The 13,326-nt window shown below is 37.3% G+C and overlaps 1 long non-coding RNA gene across 1 annotated transcript in view; it reads left to right on the top strand.

Annotated features, from left to right (window-relative positions):
• LOC117980025 (uncharacterized) overlaps positions 1–12,658 on the top strand; it is a 28,602-nt gene extending 15,944 nt beyond the window's left edge. The window contains exon 3 of the long non-coding RNA XR_004671151.3: positions 12,091–12,658. This is a non-coding gene — a long non-coding RNA (uncharacterized LOC117980025). The remainder of the gene's footprint in view (positions 1–12,090) is intronic.
• Positions 12,659–13,326: the final 668 nt, after the last annotated feature.

A 13,326-nucleotide genomic window follows, 5' to 3' on the forward strand; every position in this document is an offset into this window, starting at 1 on the left:
GGATGCTTTGAACTGCTTTCTAGTTCTCCAGAGTCTATTTATAAATTACACTTAAATAGGTTTAAAATTACTTATCTCTCTGGTAGGTTTTTAATTCCAGATGAAGTATTCCAACAGAAAAAAATCATGTCAGATTTATTTTTACATGTTTACAAACACCCATTTTTAAATCCACTCTGAAACTTTTACCTTGATCACCCCAATATGACAGCACAGTTGTATCTATTGACATTGACCAGTATTAAATTGAAGAACTGCTGTAAATTACCTCTCCATTCAGATCTATATGTCTAAAATGCAGTTTTTCTCCTCTTACATGCAACACTATTTTTTTAACTTCTCAATATTTTGAAACCATCTATTTGTCCATGAAAAAAAATTCTTCAAGGATTAATTGAACAAACAATTTGGTGAAGACTTCTGTGTAATTATCACAAGAGATAGATCATAATAGGTGGTTGTAACAAGCTAAAAACTCCTAAGAAAAGGTTTTCAGAGGACTCTAAGGGTCAAAAATCTCCCATGGGCTTTGCAAACAGCAGCCCCAGTTGCAAATCCAGGACCTGGCTTTAGGTACATGAAGCTCAGCTCAGGTTGTCGCTGGCACAAAGGATCATCTCTAAATGAAATTCTAAGTAAGTGAATTCCATCTCAGTGTACACAGTGGTATCTTTTTTTTTTCTTTTTTATTTTATATATTTTTTCCCTCCCCCCTCCCCCCTCCCCACCACAGTCCCCAGAATGTGATATTCCCCTTCCTGTGTCCATGTGATCTCATTGTTCAATTCCCACCTATGAGTGAGAATATGCGGTGTTTGGTTTTTTGTTCTTGCGATAGTTTACTGAGAATGATGGTTTCCAATTTCATCCATGTCCCTACAAAGGACATGAACTCATCATTTTTTATGGCTGCATAGTATTCCATGGTGTATATGTGCCACATTTTCTTAATCCAGTCTATCATTGTTGGACATTTGGGTTGGTTCCAAGTCTTTGCTATTGTGAATAATGCCGCAATAAACATACGTGTGCATGTGTCTTTATAGCAGCATGATTTATAGTCATTTGGGTATATACCCAGTAATGGGATGGCTGGGTCAAATGGTATTTCTAGTTCTAGATCCCTGAGGAATCGCCACACTGACTTCCACAATGGTTGAACTAGTTTACAGTCCCACCAACAGTGTCAAAGTGTTCCTATTTCTCCACATCCTCTCCAGCACCTGTTGTTTCCTGACTTTTTAATGATTGCCATTCTAACTGGTGTGAGATGACATCTCATAGTGGTTTTGATTTGCATTTCTCTGATGGCCAGTGATGATGAGCATTTTTTCATGTGTTTTTTGGCTGCATAAATGTCTTCTTTTGAGAAGTGTCTGTTCATGTCCTTCGTCCACTTTTTGATGGGGTTGTTTGTTTTTTTCTTGTAAATTTGTTGGAGTTCATTGTAGATTCTGGATATTAACCCTCTGTCAGATGAGTAGGTTGTGAAAATTTTCTCCCATTCTGTAGGTTGCCTGTTCACTCTGATGGTAGTTTCTTTTGCTGTGCAGAAGCTCTTTAGTTTAATTAGATCCCATTTGTCAATTTTGGCTTTTGTTGCCATTGCTTTTGGTGTTTTGGACATGAAGTCCTTGCCCACGCCTGTGTCCTGAATGGTAATGCCTAGGTTTTCTTCTAGGGTTTTTATGGTTTTAGGTCTAACGTTTAAATCTTTAATCCATCTTGAATTGATTTTTGTATAAGGTGTAAGGAAGGGATCCAGTTTCAGCTTTCTACATATGGCTAGCCAGTTTTCCCAGCACCATTTATTAAATAGGGAATCCTTTCCCCATTGCTTGTTTTTCTCAGGTTCGTCAAAGATCAGATAGTTGTAGGTATGCGGCGTTATTTCTGAGGGCTCTGTTCTGTTCCATTGATCTATATCTCTGCTTGGTACCAGTACTATGCTGTTTTGGTTACTGTAGCCTTGTAGTATAGTTTGAAGTCAGGTAGCGTGATGCCTCCAGCTTTGTTCTTTTGGCTTAGGATTGACTTGGCGATGCGGGCTCTTTTTTGGTTCTATATGAACTTTAAAGTAGTTTTTTCCAATTCTGTGAAGAAAGTCATTGGTAGCTTTATGGGGATGGCATTGAATCTGTAAATTACCTTGGGCAGTAGGGCCATTTTCACGATATTGATTCTTCCTACCCATGACCATGGAATGTTCTTCCATTAGTTTGTATCCTCTTTTATTTCCTTGAGCAGTGGTTTGTAGTTCTCCTTGAAGAGGTGCTTCACATCCCTTGTAAGTTGGATTCCTAGGTATTTTATTCTCTTTGAAGCAATTGTGAATGGGAGTTCACTCATGATTTGGCTCTCTGTTTGTCTGTTGTTGGTATATAGGAATGCTTGTGATTTTTGTACATTGATTTTGTATCCTGAGACTTTGCTGAAGTTGCTTATCAGCTTATGGAGATTTTGGGCTGAGACAATGGGGTTTTCTAGATAAACAATCATGTCGTCTGCAAACAGGGACAATTTGACTTCCTCTTTTCCTAATTGAATACCCTTTATTTCCTTCTCCTGCCTGATTGCCCTGGCCAGAACTTCCAACACTATGTTGAATAGGAGCAGTGAGAGAGGGCATCCCTGTCTTGTGCCAGTTTTCAAAGGGAATGCTTCCAGTTTTTGCCCATTCAGTATGATACTGGCTGTGGGTTTGTCATAGATAGCTCTTATTATTTTGAAATATGTCCCATCAATACCTAATTTATTGAGAGTTTTTATTATGAAGGGTTGTTGAATTTTGTCAAAGGCTTTTTCTGCATCTATTGAGATAATCATGTGGTTTTTGTCTTTGGCTCTGTTTATATGCTGGATTACATTTATTGATTTGCGTATATTGAACCAGACTTGCATCCCAGGGATGAAGCCCACTTGATCATGGTGGATAAGCTTTTTGATGTGCTGCTGGATTCGGTTTGCCAGTATTTTATTGAGGATTTTTGCATCAATGTTCATCAAGGATATTGGTCTAAAATTCTCTTGTTTGGTTGTGTCTCTGCCCGGCTTTGGTATCAGAATGATGCTGGCCTCATAAAATGAGTTAGGGAGGATTCCCTCTTTTTCTATTTATTGGAATAGTTTCAGAAGGAATGGTACCAGTTCCTCCTTGTACCTCTGGTAGAATTCGGCTGTGAATCCATCTGGTCTTGGACTCTTTTTGGTTGGTAAACTATTGATTATTGCCACAATTTCAGCTCCTGTTATTGGTCTATTCAGAGATTCAATTTCTTCCTGGTTTGGTCTTGGGAGGGTGTATGTGTCGAGGAATGTATCCATTTCTTCTAGATTTTCTAGTTTATTTGCATAGAGGTGTTTATAGTATTCTCTGATGGTAGTTTGTATTTCTGTGGGATCGGTGGTGATATCCCCTTTATCATTTTTTATTGTGTCTATTTGATTCTTCTCTCTTTTTTTCTTTATTAGTCTTGCTAGCGGTCTATCAATTTTGTTGATCCTTTCAAAAAAACAGCTCCTGGATTCATTGATTTTTTGAAGGGTTTTTTGTGTCTCTATTTCCTTCAGTTCTGCTCTGATTTTAGTTATTTCTTGCCTTCTGCTAGCTTTTGAATGTGTTTGCTCTTGCTTTTCTAGTTCTTTTAATTGTGATATTAGGGTGTCAATTTTGGATCTTTCCTGCTTTCTCTTGTGGGCATTTAGTGCTATAAATTTCCCTCTGCACACTGCTTTGAATGCGTCCCAGAGATTCTGGTATGTTGTGTCTTTGTTCTCGTTAGTTTCAAATAACATCTTTATTTCTGCCTTCATTTCGTTATGTACCCAGTAGTCATTGAGGAGCAGGTTGTTCAGTTTCCATGTAGCTGAGCGGCTTTGAGTGAGATTCTTAATCCTGAGTTCTAGTTTGATTGCACTGTGGTCTGAGAGATAGTTTGTTATAATCTCTGTTCTTTTACATTTGCTGAGGAGAGCTTTACTTCCAAGTATGTGGTCAATTTTGGAATAGGCGTGGTGTGGTGCTGAAAAAAAATGTATATTCTGTTGATTTGGGGTGGAGAGTTCTGTAGATGTCTATTAGGTCTGCTTGGTGCAGAGCTGAGTTCAATTCCTGGGTATCCTTGTTGACTTTCTGTCTCGTTGATCTGTCTAATGTTGACAGTGGGGTGTTAAAGTCTCCCATTATTAATGTGTGGGAGTCTAAGTCTCTTTGTAGGTCACTCAGGACTTGCTTTATGAATCTGGGTGCTCCTGTATTGGGTGCATATATATTTAGGATAGTTAGCTCTTCTTGTTGAATTGATCCCTTTACCATTATGTAACGGCCTTCTTTGTCTCTTTTGATCTTTGTTGGTCTAAAGTCTGTTTTATCAGAGACTAGGATTGCAACCCCTGCCTTTTTTTGTTTTCCATTTGCTTGGTAGATCTTCCTCCATCCTTTTATTTTGAGCCTATGTGTGTCTCCGCACATGAGATGGATTTCCTGAATACAGCACACTGATGGGTCTTGATTCTTTATCCAACTTGCCAGTCTGTGTCTTTTAATTGGAGCATTTAGTCCATTTACATTTAAAGTTAATATTGTTATGTCTGAATTTGATCCTGTCATTATGATGTTAGCTGGTGATTTTGCTCGTTAGTTGATGCAGTTTCTTCCTAGTCTCGATGGTCTTTACATTTTGGCATGATTTTGCAGCGGCTGGTACCGGTTGTTCCTTTCCATGTTTAGCACTTCCTTCAGGAGCTCTTTTAGGGCAGGCCTGGTGGTGACAAAATCGGTCAGCATTTGCTTGTCTGTAAAGTATTTTATTTCTCCTTCACTTATGAAGCTTAGTTTGGCTGGATATGAAATTCTGGGTTGAAAATTCTTTTCTTTAAGAATGTTGAATATTGGCCCCCATTCTCTTCTGGCTTGTAGGGTTTCTGCCGAGAGATCCGCTGTTAGTCTGATGGGCTTCCCTTTGAGGGTAACCCGACCTTTCTCTCTGGCTGCCCTTAACATTTTTTCCTTCATTTCAACTTTGGTGAATCTGACAATTACGTGTCTTGGAGTTGCTCTTCTCAAGGAGTATCTTTGTGGCGTTCTCTGTATTTCCTGAATCTGAACGTTGGCCTGCCTTGCTAGATTGGGGAAGTTCTCCTGGATAATATCCTGCAGAGTGTTTTCCAACTTGGTTCCATTCTCCGCATCACTTTCAGGTACACCAATCAGACGTAGATTTGGTCTTTTCACATAGTCCCATATTTCTTGGAGGCTTTGCTCATTTCTTTTTATTCTTTTTTCTCTAAACTTCCCTTCTCGCTTCATTTCATTCATTTCATCTTCCATCGCTGATACCCTTTCTTCCAGTTGATCGCATCGGCTCCTGAGGCTTCTGCATTCTTCACGTAGTTCTCGAGCCTTGGTTTTCAGCTCCATCAGCTCCTTTAAGCACTTCTCTGTATTGGTTATTCTAGTTATACATTCTTCTAATTTTTTTTCAAAGTTTTCAACTTCTTTGCCTTTGGTTTGAATGTCCTCCCGTAGCTCAGAGTAATTTGATCGTCTGAAACCTTCTTCTCTCAGCTCATCAAAATCATTTTCCATCCCGCTTTGTTCCGTTGCTGGTGAGGAACTGCGTTCCTTTGGAGGAGGAGAGTCGCTCTGCGTTTTAGAGTTTCCAGTTTTTCTGTTCTGTTTTTTCCCCATCTTTGTGGTTTTATCTACTTTTGGTCTTTGATGATGGTGATGTACAGATGGGTTTTTGGTGTGGATGTCCTTTCTGTTTGTTAGTTTTCCTTCTAACAGACAGGACCCTCAGCTGCAGGTCTGTTGGAATACCCTGCCCTGTGAGGTGTCAGTGTGCCCCTGCTTGGGGGTGCCTCCCAGTTAGGCTGCTCGGGGGTCAGGGGTCAGGAACCCACTTGAGGAGGCAGTCTGCCTGTTCTCACATCTCCAGCTCCGTGCTGGGAGAACCACTGCTCTCTTCAAAGCTGTCAGACAGGGACATTTAAGTCTGCAGAGGTTACTGCTGTCTTTTTGTTTGTCTGTGCCCTGCCCCCAGAGGTGGAGCCTACAGAGGCAGGCAGGCCTCCTTGAGCTGTGGTGGGCTCCACCCAGTTCGAGCTTCCTGGCTGCTTTGTTTACCTAAGCAAGCCTGGGCAATGGCGGGCGCCCCTCCCCCAGCCTCGCTGCCGCCTTGCAGTTTGATCTCAGACTGCTGTGCTAGCAATCAGCGAGACTCCGTGGGCGTAGGACCCTCTGAGCCAGGTGTGGGATATAGTCTCGTGGTGCGCCGTTTTTTAAGCTGGTCTGAAAAGCGCAATATTCGGGTGGGAGTGACCCGATTTTCTAGGTGCGTCAGTCACCCCTTTCTTTGATTCGGAAAGGGAACTCTCTGACCCCTTGCGCTTCCCAGGTGAGGCAATGCCTCGCCCTGCTTAGGCTCGTGCACGGTGCGCACCCACTGGCCTGCGCCCACTGTCTGGCACTCCCTAGTGAGATGAACCCGGTACGTCAGATGGAAATGCAGAAATCACCTGTCTTCTGTGTCGCTCAAGCTGGGAGCTGTAGACCAGAGCTGTTCCTATTCGGCCATCTTGGCTCCTCCCCCCACAGTGGTATCTTTCTCCTTCACCTTGCTCCCCTTGAATTCTCCCTCAGACATTCAAGGTTTAAAGCTTCCCCCTTCACTGCCGACACAAACTCATTTTATCATGTATTCATTCAGTGAACAATTTGTAAGACCAAATACCAGATGCTAGAGTTATCAAGCACATAAGGCAGAAGGTATATCCTTAATAATTCACAGTCTAATGGAGAGAAAGGTACAAAATAAATGCAATTTAATGTGATGAACACAATAATTAGGGTTAAATACTCTGCATAAACACAATCAAAGAAGTAAGTTATCAACTTCATTTAGATAGCTCAAGGAAGGTTTTGAATTGAAAAAGACATTTGAACCAGGTCTAGAAACATTAGGTGTGGGAGACAGGAGTAAGGGAAAGGGCACTTCATGAGAATTAACTGGATATGCAAAAGCAGAAAAAACTTATAGCAAATTGATTTACAGTGAGGTGTGAAATTGCTAGGCTAAAAGGCAGAATATTAGGTCTGAGGAATAAATCCCTAAAACATAAATTTTTAGAACCTAAAAAATTAGGAATATCATTTGATTTTGCAGGGAGACCCTCCAAGAAACCCAGAAAAATGATAGTTATTCTGCTTACTCTTAAATATAAAAAATATTTTTTAACTTAAAAAATATTTAATTGTTATAGATACATAATAGTTATACATATTTATGGGGTACATGTAGTATTTTGATGTAAGCATACAATGTGTAATGATCAAATCTGGGTAACTGGTATATCCATCACCTCAAGCATTTATCATTTCTTTGTGTTAAAAGCATTCCAAGTCCACTAGTTTAGTTATCTTTAAATATGCAATAAATTATTGTTACCTATAGTTGCCCTCTTATCCTACGAACACTTGACCACTAGAGGTCCCCCGACTTGACAGCATTCATTATTTTTTGTCTTTTAATAAAAGCCATTTTAACCAGTGTGAGATAATATTTCATTGTAGTTTCGATTTTTATCTGATGACTGATGATGTTGAACATTTTTTCATATACCTGTTCACCATTTCCCGACATGTTTATCATGAAAAACGGTTCAACGAGAAAAAGAAAACCATTTGTGTCTCATTTTGAGAAACGTCTATTCAGAACTTTTGCTCATTTTTTAATCATATTATTTGTTTTTATCATTATTGATTTGTTTGAGTTTCTTATATATTCTGGTTATTAATTCTTTGTCAGATGAGTAGTTTGCAAATATTTTCTCCCACTCTGTAAGTTGTCTCTTTGCATATTGAACATTTCCTTTGCTGTGTAGAAGCTTTTTAGCTTGATGTGATCCCATTTGTCCATTTTTGCCTGGGTTGCCTGTACTATTGAGGTCTTACTCAAGAAATCATTGCCCAGACCAATGTCCCGGAGTCCTTTCTCAATGTTTTCAACTTTACAGCCTGATTTTTTATCTAACTATTTATCTATTGATGTATTTATTTATCTATCATCTATCTATATAATCTGTCTTATAATACACACACACACACACTCAAATACACATAGTAAATATAATATAATCTAAAATGGACAATATAGGATATATCAATTCTACAATGCTAAAAAGAGTGTTTGGTAAGAACATTTGTTTGCTGTCATACTGATAGCAAAATGTCTAATCAGATTGCTTCTTTATGTTGATCCTTAGCCAAATGTTTGAACACCCAATTATTCATAAGTGTTTTCTCATACCATGTCTGTGCTACTGTTAAATTTTTGACCAATTACCTTCACATGTTCCAGTTTATTTTTTGTGGTAACTTTTTTCTTTGCTTTTTTTCTGCTAGAAACACAGGGCTTTTGGTATAATTTGGCTAGTCCCTTTCTTTCTACCTGCAACCATATATTACTATCCCTTCTGAAGACTATAACCTGTATGAAGTTCATATTGAAGCACCATTATTGGGTGGTTCACTGTAGACCTTAAAAAACATAGAGAAAAAGTCCAATTACAAAGAGTTTAGTTTAAAAGCAAGTGAGTCACTTCTTATTCACACTACAACACTTAGAGGTTTATATTGATCCTCATATGCTTTGACAGAAATTTTACCAACCTGTATGTTAGGCAGAAAATCCAAAAGACTATCCATTTTCATCTGGAAATTAAATTGATTATGCATCTACATGAAAAAGGTAAATTCAGGTCATATCGCTGAGAGAAGCAACAAAATATTGTAAAAGTCTACACACATCAAAACAATTAAAATGTTTAAAATTACCAAGTAAATGAAATCTATTTTATTGAATCACTGAACTTCCAAATCATAGATGCCATGGCTCTGTCTTCAGGTAAGCCAGTATCCCAGCTGTATGTGCTAATATTGTTTTTAAGTCAGCCATTTCACAATCTTGAATCACTTTAATTGATGTTTAATTGCCATGTTTAAAAACCTTTGCCGTAGAAGACATGAGAAGTCTATTTTTAGGCAGGAAATAGAAGTTTCTAGGTCCTCATGAAACATTTAAAATTATAATTTTACACAAATCCCTACCCACTGGATAATAAGTTAGGATAATAGGGGATGAGCTATATATCCCCTTTTACTTTTCTGTGAAAACTGTTTTGTTTTTAAAACTTAAAAATTCCAAGTTAATATTCTACTATTGCACCAAAAGAATACAGTTGACAGTCCTTCATTCACATTCCCAGACTTCCAGTGGCCACTAAAGAAGAAACCTTCATCTAGTCTACATCACCAAGAGAGAACAGTGACAGCTAACACTGCTCCAGCCTCTACCACCTTCTTGACCTGGCACAGCCATAGAACACAGGAAGTCCTCTTAGCTTCTAATGAAATTGGAAACATGGGAACATGCCCTATAATGAATGGTCTATATCCAAGAGAATACATTATATTAAAGTGTAGGAGAAATTCAATATTTATAAACTATAAACTTCCATTATTTAAAACAAGTGTTTGAAATAGTACCAGTTCCAAGCCTCGTTTTCTTCTTCAAGTATTATATTTATGATACAAAAATGGATTTTCTATTAGTCTAATCATTTTTAAAATTCTCAAATTGAGTATTTTTCTCCAGCCCTAATACTTTTCAGATGCTTCTTTGATGTCATTTACAGGGAGTTGAGGTTTTTTAAGTGTATTATGACCTTCCAGGCTTTCAGGTTTCATAAGAACCTGGTGTCTGGGATACTATCAAAAATAATCTGTCCTTATGTGAATTACCCTAACATTTTAGCTACAAATCAACAGGCTTCTTGAGGGTAGAGATAATGCATCCCTAGCACTTAGCCTGAAGTCTCTGAAACAGTACACTTTAATAGATCTGTACCTCTTTAAAGTATTATACTTATTTATATTTATACCATTTCTGTGACTAGGTATGTTTTCCAACTACACTTATCATTTTGTGTTATTACAAACGTGACATGGTTAAAACAGAAATGATGAAAATACAGAAAACCACAAAGAAATAATCACTTGTAATTACTGCCTATATTATAGATATATATTGTATATTTCCCACATTAGCAAGCCAATTTACCAATTATTATTTATTGGTTAATTAGCATTTCATCATATGGCATCCATACTTATTTATACATACTATATATAACAATGTAGTGGCAAGGAAGGTGTATATTATTGCCTATGATCTTATAGTCAAGATAAACAATGCTTCTTAGTAGGTGTTAATTTAGTGTAAGTCCTTTATAAAAATCATTACATTACTGATTTTAAATTAAAAAGGGAATAAGCCAGTGGATTTATTTATTGGTATTACAAAACTTTGTAAATTTTATACCGATATTTTCTTTCACCAAAAGTTCAATTCAAGTCCAGGCATGGTGTCTCACGCCTGTAATCCCAGCACTTTGGAAGGCCAAGGCAGGTGGATCACATGAGATCAAGAGTTCGAGAACAGCCTGGCCAAAATAGCAAAACCCTGTCTGTACTAAAAATACAAAAAAATTAGCCAGGTGTGGTGGCATGTGCCTGTAGTCCCAGCTACTGGGGAGGCTGAGGCAGGGGAATCTTCCGCTTGAACTCAGGCAGCAGAGGTTGGCAGTGAACCGAGATCTTGCCACTGCACTCCAGCCTGAGCAACAGAGCGAGACTCCATCTCAAAAAAAAAAAAGTTCGATTCAAAATTATTCCATTATAAACTATCTGATTATCCAGAATTTTTCAACTCATATCGAAATGCAAATTTTTAAATATTTTTCCCAAATAGAGTCTTAATAGGGTTAAAGGTTGATAGTCTCACAATAATACACTATTCCACAATGTAGAGCACTTAGCAGTATCCATAACAACCATTATTATTTTAAAAATATTTTAATAGTAATATTCTTTGAAATAGTTGATGATTTATTGTGACAGAATGAGGAGAACCTAAGAAAGACTATTTATCGATAAATGAATTTCTAACCATGCTGATGGAAAAGCAGCTTTATATTTTACTTTGGAAAGAAGGTGATGGTTGTATCTGAAGAAAAAAGAGATACAAGCTACTATTTCTAGGCTATCCAGTTAAGGAAAGCACTATGTCAAGCATTTGAAGTAAAAGAATGTTGTCTTCAGAACCCAAACAGTTGTGTCTCAGAATACAAAGGAATGTAATACATATATTGGTCTATCAGTCAGAAAACAAAACACTGTAAAAAATTAAAATCATTTCAAATTAGTAGAATTTTAGTCATGTTTTTTGTTGTTGTTGGATAACATGGCAGAACATGACACAACTGAATATGTTTTGAACGTACTCCCGTATTCAAGCAACAATATTTTCTGTGCATGAAAGAATGTGTATAGGTCATCTAATTAACACTAATGGAAGTTCTAGTTTTCAATATACTCTGAATTATTGGATAAGTATAACTGATAGTAAAGTCATAACAGTACTGGGAACAGAAATATAGCTGAAGGAAAAGATGTTACTGAGTTTACTGAAAATCTTTAAAAAATTCATAAAGGCAGAAGAGGAAAATAGAAACAAGAATAGTTTATACAGGAGAGTGAATGGAAGATGAGTATAAGGAGAAGAAAGGGGGAAAATCAGCCTTGAGGAATGTCATGATTCATTTGGTGTGGTCCTTTCAATGAAGCTAGAAGATAAAAGAAATAGTTTATTGTTAGGTTTCTTATGTGAAACTAAGAAAAAAATCTTTGAAAATGTGACTGATTCCTGTGTACAAAAGTAATATTATGCAAAAATTCTTAGTGTTCTGCTGAGCCATTTGTTACCTTAATTTGCCTGAAACCTAAAATTCAGTTTTAAAGAATAAATGAACAAATAATTTACTTTGGGAAAAATAACACCAAAATCTGCTGCTAAATGTAATTATTTGGTGCAAACTTTATTGACTTTTTATGATTAATAAGAATGACCCAAAACTATCTTAATTTTTGTATTTCTATATGAAAATTTGTTTTGACAATTTAACTATTATCGATTCAGCCAGAAAAAATGGAAATTTCATTTTGTTTGGTTCCTTGATTTTTCATTTTAGCATATATTTCACATTCTACCAATTATGGCAAAGACTGTCTAGATGTTAGCAACCCTGCATCCTCCTCTTGCTACATTGGAAGATTACAGATTCCAGCCTCCCTTGCAATTTGGACAGGACCATATTCCTGGGCTCTGTCAAAGAATGAGAGTGGAAGTATTTCATATCTTCTTCCAGGACTGGCCAAGAGTCCCCTCTCACTTGCTGTTTGCCTATTGCCAATTAAAAGCAAAGAAACCTATGTGGAAATCTGAAGGAGGCCTAGGAGACAGCAGTGCCACGAGATGAAAAGAGCCAGGATCCCTCAACCGTCATGCAAAAGGCCATCTATTAAATATGTAAACTGTGGTATGACCCATAAATGAACAGTAATTTTGCTAAGTTAGTGAAATCAGACAGTTGTTTTTATGTAAAGCTAGCATTAATAACCTCAAATGACAATCTGGTCCTTAAAAGGTTTTCTGTTGACATTATTAATTTTTTAATTTAAGATTGTGTTTGGAATTTGGAAAATTTTAGTATTGAGTTCAAAAGAAATAACTAAAATAAAAATAGGTTGCTCATAAAACATTATTAACTCAACTGCCTTGTAATCAACCAAGGACTGTCAACTCTGCACATGTTTCTCTTGGATGTTAGCTCTTTAAAATACATCAGGTCTTAAGTGTTCTGAAATACATTACTTCATTTAGTTCACCGCTAAGTGATGGCAATACTCTCTGATTACTCATCAAAGCCAGCAACTTTACAGAGCAGAGAGAAGTACCTCACATTTTTATTAAATTGTAAAATATTATATGTAAGAATTGTAGACATTTTGGAATTGGAATGGACCTTAAAGACTACAAAACCATCACACTTGTCAGCTGAGCCAACTGTGCTTTAAGGGAGGTTAAGACATTAGTATAAGGATCCAGAGCTAGTTGGCAGCAGAGCTGAGGTTAGTACTATAAGCTCCTGAATGCCTAATTACATTCTTACCTACAGCTTTTTCACAGCAAAGTCAGTCACAGGACTCCAATATCCACATTTCATTCTTAGAGATGAATGAAATGCCAGCCAATGACAACTATTGTTCAGCTTGACTCACTGACACCACCACTTCTTTCCTCCTTGCTCTAGCCAATCACCCAAAGAGAGGATTCCAACTAATGGACAGCAAATCCATATGTTGACCAAGAATCTGCAGGGAGGCCTCGTATATAAAGATTAACTTGATCATACTCTTTGGAATCT

This window comes from Pan paniscus, chromosome 3 (assembly GCF_029289425.2).
Source record: "Pan paniscus chromosome 3, NHGRI_mPanPan1-v2.0_pri, whole genome shotgun sequence".
NCBI lineage: Eukaryota > Metazoa > Chordata > Mammalia > Primates > Hominidae > Pan > Pan paniscus.